The sequence below is a fragment of the Athene noctua genome, chromosome 19, assembly GCF_965140245.1.
Source record: "Athene noctua chromosome 19, bAthNoc1.hap1.1, whole genome shotgun sequence".
Classification (NCBI taxonomy): domain Eukaryota; kingdom Metazoa; phylum Chordata; class Aves; order Strigiformes; family Strigidae; genus Athene; species Athene noctua.
The window spans coordinates 6,588,974-6,606,984 of record NC_134055.1 but is presented as its reverse complement, the minus strand read 5'-3'; the positions used below and the strand labels follow the sequence as shown (position 1 = coordinate 6,606,984).

At 47.5% G+C, this 18,011-nt stretch overlaps 1 long non-coding RNA gene across 1 annotated transcript; it reads left to right on the top strand.

Moving 5' to 3' along the window:
• The first annotated feature begins 7,694 nt into the window (after positions 1-7,694).
• On the top strand, positions 7,695-9,109 carry LOC141968454 (uncharacterized). The gene is made up of 3 exons (XR_012634877.1): positions 7,695-7,859; positions 8,276-8,571; positions 8,843-9,109. It is a non-coding gene; the product is annotated as an uncharacterized LOC141968454 (long non-coding RNA).
• The last annotated feature ends 8,902 nt before the right edge of the window (positions 9,110-18,011 follow it).

Here is an 18,011-nt window from a genome sequence, read left to right as displayed (position 1 = left end):
ATCACCTATGTCATAGGGACCATCTGAAGAAATTATTAGTGAAAGTCCTCAATAGATTAGAATTTCAGACCCTTTGTGTACCTGTGGTGCAGTGAGCACCTGAGGTAGACTTTTTTTTTTCTTTATGTGTTGTGGTGTAGGGAATGTAGCTGGTGCCCAGCATGAGAAATGCAGAATTTGTGACCTAGACCTTGATGATGATCATGCCTTCCACTGCCTCCTCACTACAAATGCTGTGTAACTTACTCAGCTGAACCAAGACTAGATGCTGAGTGTTTCAAAGTGCCTGCAGGTGGCTGCTGAAATGAAGATAATTTAACATGTTCAATTCTAGCTCCAGTTACTGTGCAGCTGGAACAAGTTGCACCTGCATGTTTTCAGTGCTTGAGAGAGTGGGAAAAACATACTTTGTTTTGCTCTTGGAAGCTTGTTAAAAGCTAAACGCTGCATTTGACAAGTGCAAGAAGGCCAGCCTGTCTTGTTTCTCTGAAGTACAGAGTTCAAAGCATCCAAATGGTGCCTATTCAAATCTGGTGGCAAATAGGAGCATTGTTTCATAATTTTTACTGGGGAGCGGGACTCTAAGAATTAATAGAAAAAAATTATTTTAATGGAGTTCTCTTTGTACATGCCCTTGGTATGGCTCTAGGAAACCTGGCTAGTTCTGAAATGTCTGTCCTGAATGAGCATTATTGCCCTGTGGTAGCATGGTCTCAACTCTGAGTGAGTCTGTCACTACTTTAGTTAGCAAAGCAGTCATCTTTGGCCTCCACTGAGTTCTGTCCCTCAGCCAGCAAAGAGGAAGAGAAAGGCAGTTGGACACGTATTCACTTGTTTTCTGTTAAACAAACTCTCTTTCATAACTCAAGTAGCCACTATTTGGCGAGTGCACAGCTTTGTTCAATGAGGTTTATAGAAGTGCAACTTCCTTGAAGAAAACCCTGTTTTCATAGTTCTTACTGCATAGAGTTACACTTGAGTAAACTTAAAGGAGGATCTGCCATGAGTTCCCACTGGGGTAAAAGTACTTGGCAAATCAATGTGTGATTAGAACAAAATTCAAAGTAAAGGCGAGCAACCTGCTGCCTGGAATATTTCCCCAGCCTCTTGCATAGGGAAAGTCTTGCTGTAATTTAGTGCCATAGCCTTAAGTCAGGCTCTTTCAAGGCTCCCTCCTGGCTCTTGATAGTATGAGCAGCTTAAAACTAGGTGTTACAAGCAGGTAGTACAAAGGGTGGGTGGGGGGAAGGGCTGTTTTTGCTGATATTTCCAGGTGCTGGAAGGTTGGAAGGGTGGGGTGAGCAGAAGGGATTCATTTGATAACACTGTAATCACACTGTTTGCTCATAATGATGATGTTTGTTAACAAACTAAAATAAGAGCAATGAAAAATTATGTAAAGCTTGCTCATCTGGAAAAAATGCATGCACTGTGTTTGCAATCAGATTACATCTAACGTTAGCAGGCTGCTACAGATTGGGATGAGAAGTACCATCTGCCATCAGCAATGGCATTTCTTTAATCGGGTGCTTCGTGCCAAATATTTTGGTATTACATGAAAGTATTGCTGAAAATTAGGAACGGCATCTGTCTCCTCGCAGCAGCGCCTTCTTTTTGCAATCAAATTGCTTTAGCCTTCTTTTTAAAATGGAGAGTTCCAAAGAAATGTTCTCAAAAGTTCGTATGAATGAGTATGCTGGCAGCTGCTGAAATTTGGATTGTAAATTCTCCTTTTCTCGTCCTTCCAGCCCCAATCAAAACTTTGCTAGTGATGAATTGTCTGGCAGATCGAGAGAATAAATCTAGCTAAAGGTAGAAACTCATGTTTCTGTTAACCTCTTGTGACTTGTCTTCTGTTAACCAGCTAACTCAGTGACTTTCAGACTTTTGATTTCTGAGCCCCACAGACTGCACTCCTGGAAGATCCCTGAGAAGCTGCACATAAAAGTTCCTTTGTGGCATCCATCCTTTCTGTTAAGCTTTTGCCAGCTTTTCAGATGTAGCCTGGGGACTGACCTTGAGGTGTTTGTTGAAAACAACTCAGCTAAATAAATAGCAGCAGTGCTGAGAAGCAACGTGCAAGCTTGCTGGATTTGGATCTTCCTTCAGCACTGATGCTAAGCAGTGTCCCTGGCTCTCAGGAGACCTGGGTTCCGTGCTGTGCCTCGCTGGGTGACTGAGGCAGCTTGCTTTGTGTTTGTAGGTCTCTGCCTCTCCTTTATAAAAGGCTTTTACAGCTCTGCTAAGTGCTATGACCTTACTGATAGAAGTAAACTTATTCTTGGCTAGAAAATGCATCCAGCCGACCATGCTGCTACAGGGAGGGGGAGGCTATATCCTAACCTGCAAGACTTCCGAGCAGAACCAATATTCCCTATTTACCTTCTGAAGGTGTTTCTTTACAGGATGTTGAAGAAACAGTTGGGACCTAAGCATAGATTTCCTTGTGCTATCTCTATTGTTAGCTCCTTGCAACATGATTCTTGCACCTTGATGAAATAAATAACAACACAAGATTTAATCTGTAGCTACAAAAAAAAAAAGGACAATCCATAGACCTTATTAATGTTTGTGAATAGAACTTTTCACAATACATTATCATTTGAAAAGATCTGTTCTGGTAATGACCTCCATCTTCTAGCAAGAGGGTGCTCTACAGCAAGGAGGATGGTAATATCTTCTCTATGGACTTGGTATAAATCACACCATGGAGTTGTTGTGTCTGTAGGGAATGGGTGAGAGCCCAGGAGCAACCTGAGTAAGGTAAGTAACTGAAAAGTGTGGGTAAACCCCTTATATCCTTGTACCCATTTCAACCCACAGTTCTGTATGAACAAAACTGTCAGCTTGTAGCAGGCACAAACGGGTAAGAAATGTGATTTTGTGGCCCATAGTGGAGGCTGTGCTGCACGCATCTCCTCCCAGCGGCGCTCACCACAGCTCAACACCTCAGGCAGGATTTTCACCCTGGAGTTTGTTTCTTCTGGACTCTTACCCTCTCCTTTCTTTGGCAGGCAGTGTTTGCTGAGGAGCTGGGGCCAGGTTACTGCCTGCTCTGTTGTGAAGGGTCTCTGATGGGTGTCATCACCATTTTGCAGAGCTATAAGGAAGAACCATTGCATGTAAACCACTGAGGGAGAGCTGGTCTGGCATTTATCTAGAACCAGACAGGCTGGGAGCCCTGGCCCAACACAGGTGGAGAAGGTTGTGAGATGGATCCTGGTCATTACCCACAGGAGATGCCAATTACCCCTCATTGCTCCTCAGCTGGGCAGTGGGAGGCTGTGGTTGAGCTGGGGCAGTTGCCATCTGTTGCTCCTTGGCCAGCGAGGTGACTTGTCTCCTCAGGGAACCCTGGAGAGGTATTTGAGCCAGTAAATTGCTGGTTTGGGTGCAATGGCTGAGTACAATCCTCATAACTGTTTGGAAGTGAACTGGTTGCACTGGAGTTACTGGATTCCTCCAACTCTGTGAGTCCCTGCCTGGGGGGGGGGGGGCTGTAGGGGTGTGGGGTGTCTCCAGCGGTGCCTTTGCTGTTGTAGGGCAAGACTAGGCTTCAGAGTGAGCAAAAAGGGGTTTAGGAGACTGTGGTCAGTGGGCTACGGGCTTGCTACAGGGCTTAGAGCAATGGGGGTGGCCGAATGTGCTCCTCATCTTTGAGCCTTGCTCTCCTGTAAACCTGCTGTGTTCACTAAGCCTCGGGGAGGGAGGAAGCAGCTTGAAAAATGAAGATTCCCAAGGAAATTCTTGTTGAGATCTGAGCTAAGGTGGGTGACCTAGAGCCTGGAAACAAGGAGAAACCAAGAACTGACCTGGGTCAGGAAAATAAGTTGGAAACTCCTGCGAGCAAATAATTTGTAGCACTGAGACAAACTGGAAACTGTCAGTTGGGCGAGGAGGGGGGGCTGCAGCCTGCGGGGGCTCTGCAGGGTGAGCTGGAGGCCGGGAGCAAGGCGGTGGCACCCGGGCAGGGCTGAGGAGCGGCTGGTGCTGGGTGGCAGCTCTCCCCGAGCAGCACCGCTAGATGGTAGCAAGAGCTCGGCCTTAAATTTTTTTAAGGCTTTGCCGGGCGGGGGACGGGTCTGCTGCCTTTGGGGAGCAGCAGTACCCCAAAGCTGCGCAGAGCGGGCACCTGAGCGGGGCTGGGAGGGGGTGGGATACACGAACCCCTTTGTGCTTCGGATCCTGCGGAGAAAGGGCAGGAAGGGGAAAATCAGCTCTGGCAAAGCTACACAAAGAAATCGGCAGCAGAGAAGGGGGGGTCTAAGGTGTCCTGAGTCCTGCTCAGGCTGGTAGGGGCTGTGTGTCCGTCTGTCTGTCCGTGGTGCCCCCCGACCCACTCAGAGCAGACTCAGCCAGAGCCCTTCGGGGACTCGGGTCAGCAGCTGGTGCTCCTGGCACTGCCTGGTGCTCCAAGGGCCCTTTTCTTGGTGAAATGCTCCATCCCGGGGACCCCACAGCCCTCCTGGGGTGTCTGTGACCCCAAAGGGAGGTGGGAATATCCCTTGTTGGGGCTGCTGGGGAGTCAGGTTCTGCATCTGTTGGGTGTTGTGGCCGCATCTCCTGAACGAGCGTAAGGAGCAAAGGTAGGATACTTGCCTCCTTCCTGAGAAGTATTTCCTTGTCAGATGTTGTGGACCCCCCTAAAATAGGGGGGTTTCATTTAGGAAGGGATGAGAAGTTGTTTGAACAGCAGCAGTTTTCCAGCCTTTACCCCTGATATTCCCAAGTGTTCATTTGGACTCAGTCAGTGCCCAGGTTTTGTGCAGCGAGCTCAGGTGTAGGAGTGAAGATGGGGATTTTTCAGTGCAGTTGACTTTTTATCTGTAGCTTCTAGCTGAGGCCGTGCCCCTTGGCATCTCTTCTTGCACTGAATCCAGCTGAGGTGCCGATGGGGAAAGGGAGAGCTGAGATCTCCCCATGGGAGAGGTGTTCCCAGCCAGGGCACAGAGACCTGCTGGGTTTAGGGGGGCTCTGGATGCCAGCCAGGAGCATGCCTGTGCTGCTCCCCTCCTGCAGTCCTGCTCTCCACCACGTCCCCACGCAGGAGACCATACCGTGCTGAGACACCTTGTTCCTGACAAAATGCCTTGTCTCTTAGCGTCCATCTGTATTTTCAATGAACAATGCATCCAGCCTTGGCACTCAGTAGGCACATAGTATCCCCCGAGTAGCTTCTGAAGCCACAGATGCACTCTTAATTGAAAAAAATTCTTCATGTGACAGAGGCCCTGTAGCATTCCCAGGGCTGCTTTGTAGGGCTTCTAGACTGGCTCAAAGCTGGTCCTACAAACTCATGCTCACTCCAGGTGAGTGTCAGAGAGAAGTAGCTCCTTGATACATTCAGTGCAGCAGAGACAGCCCGTTACCTCCGCTTGGTTCTGTTCCCACAGGTCCTTCCACATCTGCAGTTGCTTGGGAAGAGTCTGGGGAATTAGTTAATTTTTCCTGGGTCTTGTTCCCACACAGGGAAAGGGAACAGCAGAAAATTTAATGTAAGGAATAAATTTGGCTTGCAGATCTCCCATTGAAGCCTAGCCTGGTGAGCAGAAGGCTTAAAGAGCAAAGGTCAAAGCAATTAGACAAGCCTGTTCCTGCTATTGATTAAAGGAGGTGGTGTGGAGGATTTGCCTTTCCCCATTGTGCCAGTCATAAACCTCAGCCCACCAGGTCTGACACTGGTCCTGGCTAACAAGCACAGGGTTTGTTTTAATTCAGAACTGGTATCAACAGCAATTTCAGGAGGAGAGAGGTGGTATTTCCAGAAAGATGCCTCAAACCCTTGCCTTCAGCAAGACACTAGTATCTCTTGAGTAGGGCCCAGGTCCTGTGCCTAACTTTGCTCTGAAGGCAATGGGAATTAGGCATCTAATTGTTTTTTGGAGGATTTGAGCTTTCCCCCATCTCCTATTTTAAACAAAGCCACAGTTCCTGTGTGAGGGAACAGGTGGGGAAGGAGGGGAGGTGAGGGAACTCTTTTCCTTTCTCCCCTTGCTTTGGATCTTGCTTGAATGAAGACACGTGCATGGTTCCTGCTGGCTGTTAGCAAGCGAGGAAAGCTCCCAGCAACCTGCCCTGCACACAGTGCTCCAGGAGCACAGCTCGCTTATAATTATTTACGACACTCCATCGTGCATGAATGAAATGATTTGTAGGCATAGAGGAAGCCTTCATTACGGGAGATCTCCCAGCAGCACCTGCCCTGGCCATGCCACTCGCACGAGGATGCTCTGCCATCGCTGGAGCACCGCAACCTGCCTGGTGTCAATGCAGCCCTTCTGCAGGGCTTACTGTCTCCCCAGCATTTTGTGTGCAGAAGGGACGGAGGCTGACACAAAACAGTTTTTCAGTAGAAAAGCGCTCTCCTCCAAGCTGTTGCCCGGGCATGACTGTACATGCACACAAAACAAAGAAGTGACTGTGGCGCAGGGGGAAACCCGCAGCCTGGCACACAAGGCAGCCGTCATCTTCTCAAAGCCTGGGCACAGCTGGAGGCTGGCATGGACCCTAGTGTCAGTTAGAGCAGCTTGAAACTGGCTGGAGGAAGGAGTCCACCAGGGTCCAGGGTTTGTTGGAGCCCAGCACTGCTGGGACTTGCCTGCTATTTCTTGACTGGGGTGGCTGAATGTGCTGGGGGGGATAATGGACCCCCAGAACAGTCACCCTGACAAAGTCAAAATACTTAGAGAAACACTTCCCTGTCGTTGAGAATTGGGATCTAAGCAGATCTGCTGAAAACTGGAGAGCTAAGTGTGAGCATGCACTGAATAATACAACCTCAGGTTGATGTGCCAGCCTTGAGAGCTCCCCTTGAGTCATTCATGGCATCACAGCAGCAGATAGAGCTAAATTTGAGCTAAAATTCATAGCTGCCCAATAATGAAGTCCTGGCTAACATTCCAGGATGGGATGGGGTGGAGAGGACGTGGTGATGCTCCCTGGGAGAAGGAACACTCCATGCAGGGAGGGTGCTGGCTGTTCTGGGTGAAGGTGAGGGGCTTCTCCAATTACCTGCCATCTGCTGCTGGCATCTCTGCTAAACTCTTGCAGCTCTAAGTCTCTCGAGGCCATCTGGCGCTGTGCTGATCTGGCTGCCATGTGAATATCTTAACCATCAGATTAGAACTGAGTGGTTGTTACCCAGGCGTGGGGAGCATTAGCCTTTGGGGGCTGACGGGGATGGGAACAGGCCTGGCAAAAGTTTGCTTACTGGGCTGAGCTGCTGCATATGAGCAGGGCTGGTGTTTAAGTTCATGAGCTTACAGAAGCTTGCTGAAACCAACATTTCTGATAGTGTTGAATCCTTCCATGTGTGGCTTAATAATCTACTTTGAGCAGTAGGTGTGTGACATGCATTGACCTGCAGGTCAGGAACCTCAGTGACGAGAGCTGCTGCTTACCCTGTGTGCTGGTGAGACTCGGACACACTCATGCCTCTGGGTTGTTTGCTGCCATGCTTAGGGCAAGATGGTCTCATATTTTCCACTGAGAGTACCTCTCGGAGGATCTTCAAAAGCAAAAAGCATCTCTCTTTGTCTCCTGCATGGCCTGCAGGAGCTTTTAGAACTGAGACAGCTCTGCTGTGGTGTGAAGGAGGAGGCTGGTAAATGGAGTAAGAGCTGATTATGGGTGTTCTCCATGTGAGTCCCATGGTGTGACCTCAGGAGGTCCAAAAGCTTGTGACTCTTGAGGATAGCACGAGGCATCTGCTATTTTTGGCCAAACTTCCTGAGAGCAGCTTGCAGATGTTCTTTTCTGTGGAAGCACAACATGTCCAGGAGCTGCCGTATCTGCATGGGACAGCCCAGGAGAGCCATCGGCTGGAGAGATCTGTCTTCTGGTGCTTCTTAGTAACACTGGTAATGCTGCTGTCTCCTCCTCCCAGCCTTATTTCCTGTGGCACGTGGCTTTGCCCCTAAGTGTGCCATTGATTGCAAAATAAGATAGTACCTTGCTGCCAAGAGATTTTGGGAAACAACCCTCCCCACTGCCCTCTCTGAGGGGAGAGGGTGCTCTGGGCATTGTTCTGCTCATTTTCCCAAAATAGGTCACTTCCAGCCACGAGCCTCTGGGGTTTCTGCTGTTGCAGAAAGCTGCCAGTAACACTGTGACCTTTGGCATGCCTGTGAGCCCGTTCCTGGAAATGGGAAACCCTCCACTGAACTGACTGTCCACCCATCCTGTCACCCAAGCTTCTTCATGCTGAGCATTAGTAGGGGTTGCTTTTCCTTCTGGCAAACGAAAGTGTTTGTGTTGGTTTGTTTTAACCTTCTAGGAGAAGATGCCAAGGATGTGTTAAAGGAGTTAAGTTTAATTACTTGGGCTTTCAGAGGTGCTGAAACCAGAGGGTGAATCACTAATCTGTCCCATGTGGGAAGGCAGGGGGATCTGCATCATGCCAGCACGGATGTCTGTAAATGGCGGGGGAGGCATTTTTGAGGCTGATGTAAAGAGAAAGCGAAGCGATTGATTGATTTGCTACCAAAGCCACAATGAAGAAGACCCCTGTCAGTAGAACCAGAAAGATCATTTAAGCCAGAAGTCTCTTTGATGTCTCTGGATTGGTTTGAGGTCTGTGTTTGGAGCTTTTTGCCTTGCTTATCAAGGGGTGGTGTTAACAGCAGGGAGGGCTGCCGGTGCGTGGGGCTGTCTCCTGTGTGTGCATGGGTGGAGAGATGGGGTGGGAAGTGCTGCGTGTCAGATGGGAGTGGGCAGGTTCACTGGTTTCTTTTTGGGGTTTTGGGGTGTTCTGGGGGGCTGCCGTAGCTTTGGCAAATGCTCATATGGAGCAGGATGCCCTGCTGTGATGTAGGACCTGACCAAGATGATTTCTAAGTTGCAGGCAGCTCCACAGTCTCCATGGATGGAATTGGCTCTGCTGGGCTCTCCCTCACCTACCACAACCACTCACTGTGACTGTGTTAAAACACCAGTAGCTTCTCTTACCTTGTACAAACCTCACCCTCCTCGATGCCTTGGCGCTGAGGGATTGGAGTTTGTGTGTATTTCTATTAAAATTCATGATGCACAATAAAAACTGTGGCGAGACTAACTGCTGTTCATGAAGAATTGAAGACTGCTGCGTCTGGTCGGGAAATGCTTTACAGAGCTAGGGGTGCATTAAGAGAAAGCAGGCTTGAATAAGAAACATAGCTGTACCTCTGCAGTTTATTTTTTTTAAATAAAAAAATAATGAACTCACCTGTTGTGGCAAAGATACGAGCTTGGGTTAATGTGAGAGAGATCCTGACCTTGGTTTCTGGAGACCACCTCATGCTCCTGCTCCAGTCTGCCTCTTGCTTCATGTCCTCATCTGCAAAACAGGGATAAAAACTCTCTGTCCCATGGTTGAGAAGATAAAGGGCCCTGGACTGGGACAGGATTGATACTCCCAGCAGGAAAGAGCGTTGGCGTGAGGCTGCTGTAGTCGTAGGTGGCAGTCTCGTATCTCAGTATCAATGTTTGTTAAATAAGAGGTTCGTGGGGGTGGCAAGGTCTGTAAGCCTCCCTGGGCTGGCCAGGAAGAAAGGCAGGACACGGTGCTTCCCACCACGCTCTGGGTTGATGCTGCTGGCGCTCGCGGCTCTGCACTGCGGCTCGAATTCAAAATCAGATGTTCAGAGCCCTCTCTGCAGGAATTCAAAGCACTCCTGGATTACTTCAGTGCCAAAGGTTGTAGCGAGAGGGAGAGTTGCAGCATTTAACTTTGATTTGATTTATCTTTCTTCTTGTGCCTTTTAAGACTTTCAGGCCTATATCTTTCCCTCCTACCCCCCGGGATCCATCCTGCCTCATCCATCTGCTCATCACTTATCTGCAGCTGCCAGCCAGCTGACATTGCTCCTGTCCTTGGCAGCAGAAATGCAGCTGGTGATGTTGATAACCATCTTGATAGCAGGAGCAAGGTCTAGAAGGTGCCTGAGAGTGGAGGTCTCCCTGTGCCTTCGTGAGTTTTTCCTCCTGTTTACAGTCACAGCATTCCCACACGACAGCATGAGGAACCCTGGTGTGTCTGCTTATTCATGGGTTGACCCTCCAGTGCCAGATGTGCCCCTGGGGTAACGTGTCCAAGCACAGGTTTCCTTCTGAAGGTGTCTTACGGAAATCCAGATTCCATCCCTGGCAAATAGCCTTTGGAGTGATCCAGAGAGACACAGGGTTGGCTTTCCCACAGGGATTTGCTTATGGGTGGGCTTACTCTAGCATTTGGGATCCTATATAGCCTTACAAACCCAGGTCTAAAATGTCTGAAAATGAGAATGCATGTTGGAAAAATTGTTATTTCAGGGGTCTGAAGCCATGGTCTCAACCAACTGAAGTTACTTTGAAGAGCTTTGGCTCTTTCCTGATGGGGGTATAGGCAATCCCATGTCCTCTACTGATTTGCCTCCAGTTACATACAAGGGTGAAACTGGGAACATTCAGAGCAAGATATGAGACAGCTGGGTCTTGGGATGTCTCATCCCCTCCCCTAAATAGCAATACTCCCCTGGCTCTCCAAGATTTAACACCCTCATGTTCTTACTGTGGAAAATAAGCTCTTTGCTCAAGAAGCAAGGGCTTTTATCTAGATTAGGGCTGAGAAGACTAAGCAGGGAAGAGGCCTTTGAATTTGGTCAGGACTGCTACCATCTGGCTTGGATGAGCTTTGTTGACCCTTTGCTGAATCTTTTTGTGGCTCCGGGTTAATTTGTGCTTGTTATGCTGGGGGGAAAAAAAAAAAAAAATAAATCGCTGAGTGTCTGAGCTTGTTGTCCCAGGGCAAGAGCTTTGCAACATCCCAGCTGCTCTCATCCCTCTGATGGCAGCTGCTAATAGCAGAGGCTCTTGAAGAGCTGTGAAGTGATCGCTGTTATCGTTGTGCTGATGATAGAGAGCCCTAAAAATCCTGCTCTGGGTACTGGAGCCTGTTGGCTTTGCAGAGGAGCTGAGGAGCTCTGCACTGGTGAGGCCTTTGGAGGATGGTCTCTGGGCTGAGTCTCTGCAGAGGCATGATGAAGGTCTGATCCATCGGTGGTTGATTTCTGTGATAGCTTTTAATGTTAATTTTGCTAAGTGGTGGTGACTACTGCTTCTAATTGCTCTGAGATTAAGTCCATTTTAAAATGTTGTTGTTCTAATCCTACGGCCATTTCATGTCTGCTTTTCTCTTGCACGCAGTATCCCTGAGGTGCTGAGCAATACCATGAAAGGAGCCTTACAGTAAAGGGAAAGTAAATCCATACTTCTCAACACTGTAAATTTTCCCTAGATTTTAGGTCTAAATGTTGGTTTGTGACTCATCTGCACAGCTCATTTCTTAATTTCTAAAGTATCCTAAACTTTTGATGCTCCCACCTGCAAAAGGGAGAGGATTGATCACCTGCATCCTCTTTCTCTAGCCCTATTTTTCTTTTTTCTTAAGAAAGCTGCAGTTTCTTTCCATTTACCTTCACCTAAATGGTTTGTGCTGTTATTTTCTTGTCCAACCTCCACTTGTGATGAGAAAAATAATCCTGTTTGTGCTGTTGAAAAAAAAAATTAGAGAGGACCAGATTTTGGATTTCATGGCACTGGGTATCACCTGCAGTGTGAAAGCTGTGAACTGCACTGCCCTGGCTGTTTCCCTTCTATTCCTGCCCTTCTGCATTCCCCTAGAATTGCTTTGTATTTGATATCTTCCTTTTTATAAACACATTTTCCATCTGGGCTGGATTATTTAGGCATCCCAAAGAATGTTTTAAGCGGCATCTTCCCTCCTCCTCTTCCTGGGAAATAAATATTTTATGCAAAAGGCTTCACCGTCCCCTTGTATAGTGCTGGTTAATTAATTGCCTCAAGCCCTGGAGCTGGAGCTGAGTGAAGAGTGAACTCTGAACTCCGGTGGCTGAGCATCCAGGTCTGGGCTTCTTTGCCAGGTTGGAAAAGGGAAAATCCTCAGTTCTGTCAACTCTTCTGACCCTCTGGGGGTGACCAGAGGAAGAAGAAGAATGTTCACCAGTGAGGTTTAAATCTGAGCTGTACCCATGGCTGTGCTGATGGGGGGTCTTGGGCAACTTGGCTGGGAATTAGGGCTGCTTACCTGGGGATGTGCTCAGGGATCAGACTGAGGGAGCATCAGGATTTTAGTGCCTGAATAAATCCTTTTCATATAATCTAAAATAAATCAGGCTTGCTTTCGCAAAGCCCTCGGCTGTTCTGCTCCCCCACTGCTGTCGGAGGGGATGGGGGGGCCATGACCCCACGAGCATTCAGGATTGCTCGGCAAATTCCCTGCTCAACACAGCTGTATTTCCTGCCAGGGGAGTGCTGAGTGAGTATATCATGCTGGATCAGGTCAGCCTGACTCACATTACAGTCTTTTGCTGAAATGTCCCCAAAACATTTGATTATTTCAATGAAACGAAATTGAATCTTGCTGCTGGTGCATGATGCAACTCTTTTTTTTTTTTTTTATTGCCTGTTTTATCCCATGGACAAGGCTTCCCAGCAATGTCTGCCCCTGCACTGCCAGGCAGGACCTTGTTAGGTCGGGTTGGAAAGAGGCATTGTCCTGGGTTCATCCCTGGGGGCCAGCTGGGCCAGGGAGCCTGTACGAGAGAGGATGAAGGCAGGAGGAAATGCATTATTAAAGAGAGACATGGTGTAACATTGATGCCAGCTGCCTTGTTTCTAGTCACTCTATCACAGAAAACCGATAAGAAAATCAGTGTTTTCAAAATCGGAAAGTTTTCCTTGCACAACTGAATGAAAACTTTGATTTATAATTATTTTTTAAATAATCAACTTTTTACTCCAGGTTGGAAAGAAACCTGTGGCTTAAGCCTCTCTGTGGCCAGGAATTCTTGGATTTAGGTCAGTTTTACTCCACACTTGAGAAATTTGAACTGCAAACACAAAAGACTTTACATATTCCTTCTCAAAGGAAGGGTCTTTTCAGTTTTATGAATAGAGAACGTGCCTGATCTGGATCATAGCATCGCTTTGGACTTTGGGAAGGTCCAGATCTTGGTGCAGTCCATGCTGGGGGTCTGTTTGGAAAAAAACATGTCATGCCGCTCTTTCCTCTAAATAGAAATTAATTCTTTTCAGCTTTAACAAAGTTAAAATGAGGTGGGTAAAACTCAATTAAACTAACAGTAGGCTGTTGCGCTGCGCATGGTGGAGTTTGCTTCTCATAACTGAGAGTTTAAGTCTAAATTTTCTGCCCTTTTGAATGCCCTGAAAACAGTTCCTTCATCCTAGATAAAGCCCGTGATGATAGCACAGCTCGCCAAGGACACATCCAGTCAACAAGCACACACAATCCAAAAGAGAGATGAAATTTTGAGGATTTGTTGCCCTCCCCCTCTCATCTGCATTTATTTTCCTTTCAGGCTCTGTTGAGCAGCAGGTAACAGAGCCTAGAAATTATGATTTATTTATTATTTCAATCCTGGAGAGCCGCAAATTTCTAGCCTGCTTGAAATGCAGCCCTCAGGTGCCGAGGCTGACAGCAAACCTGGGCTGTAAACTTGTTTTTCCCTGACCCTTATCTGCAAACGTGGCCAACCCCTGCACCGGGCAAACCGAAAAGACTCTGAACAAGAGGGTTTAAGCAGCTTTGCACAAATAGGATTTGCACCAGTTTGTTTCTGATAAACAACCCCGAGCTCAGTTCCTCCTACTCAGCCCGAATAGCTTGAGTGGATAGAGGTTATTTTGTTCCTCCTCTAAACAAAAGGAGCCGTGAGCTCGGCTGGCAGTTTATTGTGCACATTTGTAATGGTAGCTGGGCTGGCATTGCTCTTCCCCCGCATCTGGTGCTGAGATTTAATGGGGCAGAGGCTGCCAAGGAGCAGCAACTTGACCTTGGGCGCTGAACTCTGGGTCCTGGAGCAGCAGATGATGCAGGCGGGGAGCAGGAGGGCCGGGTGGAGGAGCCCGGAGACACGCCTGGCTGGGGATGTTGGTGCTCACGATATGTGAAACCTTTCACCTTCTAAAGCCACTGACTGAAATCGGGAATGGGCTGGAAAGGCAGTGCCCGCGCTGTGAAATGGGCCAGCAAGCTTGGCTCGTGGCCTTGTGGCCCCACGTTGTCCCCAGAAGCCACCTCAGCCAGGTGCTCACAGCAGCACATCCATCGCTTCAGGCCAGCTCCACCAAACGGGGGTTAATGCTGAGCAGAAATTAGAGAGCAAGTAATCAGAGTGCTTAATCCAGTGACACTGGCATGTGCAAAACAGACTCGATAAACTCCCGTAATGACTGATGGCCCCACTCCCCAAGGCCAAACGCGCTCAGAGTTGGGCCGTGGCAGGGACGGATGGGGTCAGCCCCTCCAAAACATTCGTCTTCGCGTCACGGCTGGATGCTGGGAAACATTTGGAAACCATCAGGAGCGTGAGTCAAACAGACTCGTGGCTCTTGGCTCCGGCCAGGCGCTGCGCTCGCTTCTCCCTCGCCGCAGCGATGGCGCGGGGCGGCTGGTTCCCCCGGGAGAGCTGGGTGTGAGCCTGCAGAAGTGCTCCCCGAGCATAGGGCTGGTCCTGGTGAGGTTTCCCCCTTCCCAGTGAGTCACCTGAGCCACCAGGCAGAGACCAGCCCTTTGGTTTAGGCTTCATGCAACAGCCCTTCGCCCTCTCCATCGCTGCACCGACCTTGGCCGGTGATGGATTAACCCCTCCAGCACTGCTGGGTGTTCACATCCCAGTATGGATCAGGTACTGGGGCCCAGGACGGGATGCCACTCTGCAGCACAAAGCTATCTTCAGAAAAAATACAAGAACACGCTCCCAGAGTTTTGACTCCTAAATCCACATTCGAATTGGCTGTTTCCCTAACAGCACAAAAGGATAATTCTCCATAAAAACGTTCATTGATCTTTTTTACTGCTAAAGCATCTCAAGGCAATAATTTTCCTTGCAGACCAGAGTGCAGAAAATTGTCCAAGCCTTTTTAAGCCTGCTGGAGGGAAAGCAAAGGGTAGTTTTAAAGATGACTCCAGAAAAATATTTGGCAGCTTTAATGTCTTGCTAAACAACTTTTGGACAGTGTGTAAACAGTCTTTTGGTTTTATAAACACGGCATCCAGATTGTTGAGTGGAAAAAAAGCTGAAGCCATCACGTGAAGGGAAGATGTATTGCTTCCGGCAGCTTAAGTATTTTTATATTTGCTCAGGGTTAAGGGTTTGAGTCTGGACATATTTTTCATGGGAAATCTGGGAGGAGAGAGAGTTGGCATTAGAGAGGGGAAAGCACCTGAATCTGGAAAAATATGAGATTATAGAAGCGTCTCTTGATAGCAACCCCTGTGTGCATTTGTTACCTAAGTGTGGAGGGAGGCAGGTCATCCCTGCTCCCCTCTGCTCCGGAGGGATCAGTTTTGATGCAGCGAGGTCCATCCTCCCAGCACCCACAGGGGTAATGCAGGCAAACACCTCAACAGGCCACCCCTTTTTATTGAGGAAATGTTTCTGGCATCTAACAAATATTTTTCTACTCTTCTGATTGGGCTAAATGAAATGATTAAACTTACCAGTGTGGTTTGTTTAAAAAAACAAATCAAAACCCCCAACAACTCCCCCCACCCCCCACCCCTCCGCCCCCATATTCTCTGGAAGATTAATATAGCCTTTGCTGGATTTTTTTTTTTTTTTTTTAATGTTAAAAGCCCTGTGCCCCTTGAGCAAGCACTGGAGGCAGACCTTCTCTCATGCCTCTCCAGGGTGGTGGAGGAGAGGCCGTGGCTGTTGGAGGGATAATGGGGTGATGACACATTTTGTTGCCCCCCAGCTTTGTGAGGGGAATGGGGCATGTGGAGGTGAAATGGTGTGGCCAAGGGTGTTGCATGAAAATTCCCGATTTCCTTCTGTCACAGCAGAATTTCTTGGAAGGGTTCTAGGGTTTGATTTGGATGCTAATTCTTTTTTTCTAAAAAGATTGTGTAGGTACGGTTATTTTAGTGTAATGAAAGTGTTAAGGCGTAGCAAATGAATAATTAAGAAGAAAGCTTTCCACATCGTGGTCTGGGGATTTTGGCAGCTCTGTGCTCTTGCCTGTAGTAACTTTTTTCACCCTGATACCCAGGCTTGATGAACATGTCTCTCCTTTCCTCATCTCTGGCCCTTCTCTAACCATCTCCCCTGGGCTATGCTGAAAACAGATGCCAGAGGTCAGGACAGCTTTCAAGCAGCAAGGAAGAGCAGGAGGAAGGTGCTTCCCTCTATACTGCACCAGTATTTCTCTCGCTACTCAGGTTGTGTTCTCCCTTGCTTTGGAGGATGAAGACAGGGATATTTTTTTAAAATAGTGAATATGGGAAGACTACATCCGCTGCCTGGAGGAAACAACTGCTTCTACATGAGATTCTTTCATTTCTCCTTAAAAACATCTCTTAGTATGTGTAATTTTTACTCATCATTATATTGTCCCATTTATCCTGGAGTTTAGTTCATCTGCAATTACATCTTGCAGCATTTCACAAGGCTCTTCAACTCTGTCTCACTGCTGTGCCTTGTTAAAGCTGAATTGAATCAAGCTTTAGGATATGGATAGCCTTTTGTTCTTTAAAAATCATATTTTTCAATTTGGCTTTTTTCCACAGAGATTGCCTGTTGACACTGACTGCTCTCCTCTTACTGGATTTGATGGTGCCTTAGAGTAAGGCTGTTTTTTTGGTTGGTTTGGTTTCGTTTTTCTTTTTAAGTAAGAAACAAAAATCACATTAACTCTGGGATTCCTTTAAATGCCATCTTGAAAGTGATATTTCTTAAAGTCAGCTTAGTCCTTTCCACAGGGTAAGCACTAACCTGAATCTGAAGCTGACATTTAAAATTAATCCTAATCATTCCATCCCTATCAAGAAAAATCAGCAAGCCCTGTGCTGCCTTCCAAAGCAAGAGTTTGATGTGAAGAAGAGCTTGGTCCCAGTTCAGTCTCTGCTTTGAACACCTTGAATGTTTGGGGAAAAGACAGATGTAGATGAGACAGCGGGTGCTCCAAGGGCTTGCAACTGCTGTGGCTTTGTTCAGTCCTGCCAAGATCTGGGTTTGTGGAAAAGATCTGGGGGGTGATGAAATGTCTAAATACTGGGGGTGTGCCCTGACAAGCAAAATGAACAGCTGTCCTTGAATCTGGAGGTGTTTCTTCTCTGTATCTTAGAGAAACAGTGACGGTGGGGTTTAGACTAAGAGCTGAGCTGCCAAGAAACCCTACCAAGACCTGTCAGGTGAGGAAGAACTCAAGCCTGCATGTAGTTGGGTGTCTCAGTGGAGTTATCAGAGCTCTTGAATACAGAGGTGATGGTGGGGATGTCTTGCAAAACACCCATTTATGGAGTTCTACAAGTGTTTTGAGCAATAACCCGCTTTTGAATATTCCATGTTGGACCGTACTTGTCCAGAGTGGATTTTTCAGTTTAGGATGGGAGTCCTGGGCAAAACCTGGGATCAGAAAGGAGTTTTCTGTCTCAGGCAAGCTGGGAAATTAATATTCCCCATCTAAGCCTGTGAGTATGTGGATAGAGGGGTTAGCTGCAGCACTTTAAAAAGCACATTGGAAAGGACAACACCAGTGGGCTGACACGAGAGAAGTGTAATTAGATTGTGATCTCCCAGTAAAACCAGTCAGTCCTTCCTGGAAGTTAGCGTTATCTGTGACTAATCTGAAACCAAACGTATATACATACATGTGTGCAAAACGGTTTGGTGGTGGGTACCTGGGATGTTGGGAACTGAGGGCGAACGTCTCCGTTTTCAGGTATTTGATGCTGGATCGCCTGCACACCAGCTTATTCCATCAAGTTATTGACTCATGTGGTATGGATGTTCCCTGGCTTATGCATAATGCATTGAAAAGCTTTAGTTTCTTTTTGATGTAGAACTGAGAACATTCTTAAATCTGAGTTTTGTGGGAGAGAAGAAACCGTTTTCTTTTACCATCTCACGATCTGAAGTTACTTTCTTTTAAAGCAGTGGACTTTTCTAACACACCCTTAATATTAAATATCATAAAGAGTATGAACGGAGTAAAAAAAAAAAAAAAAGCAA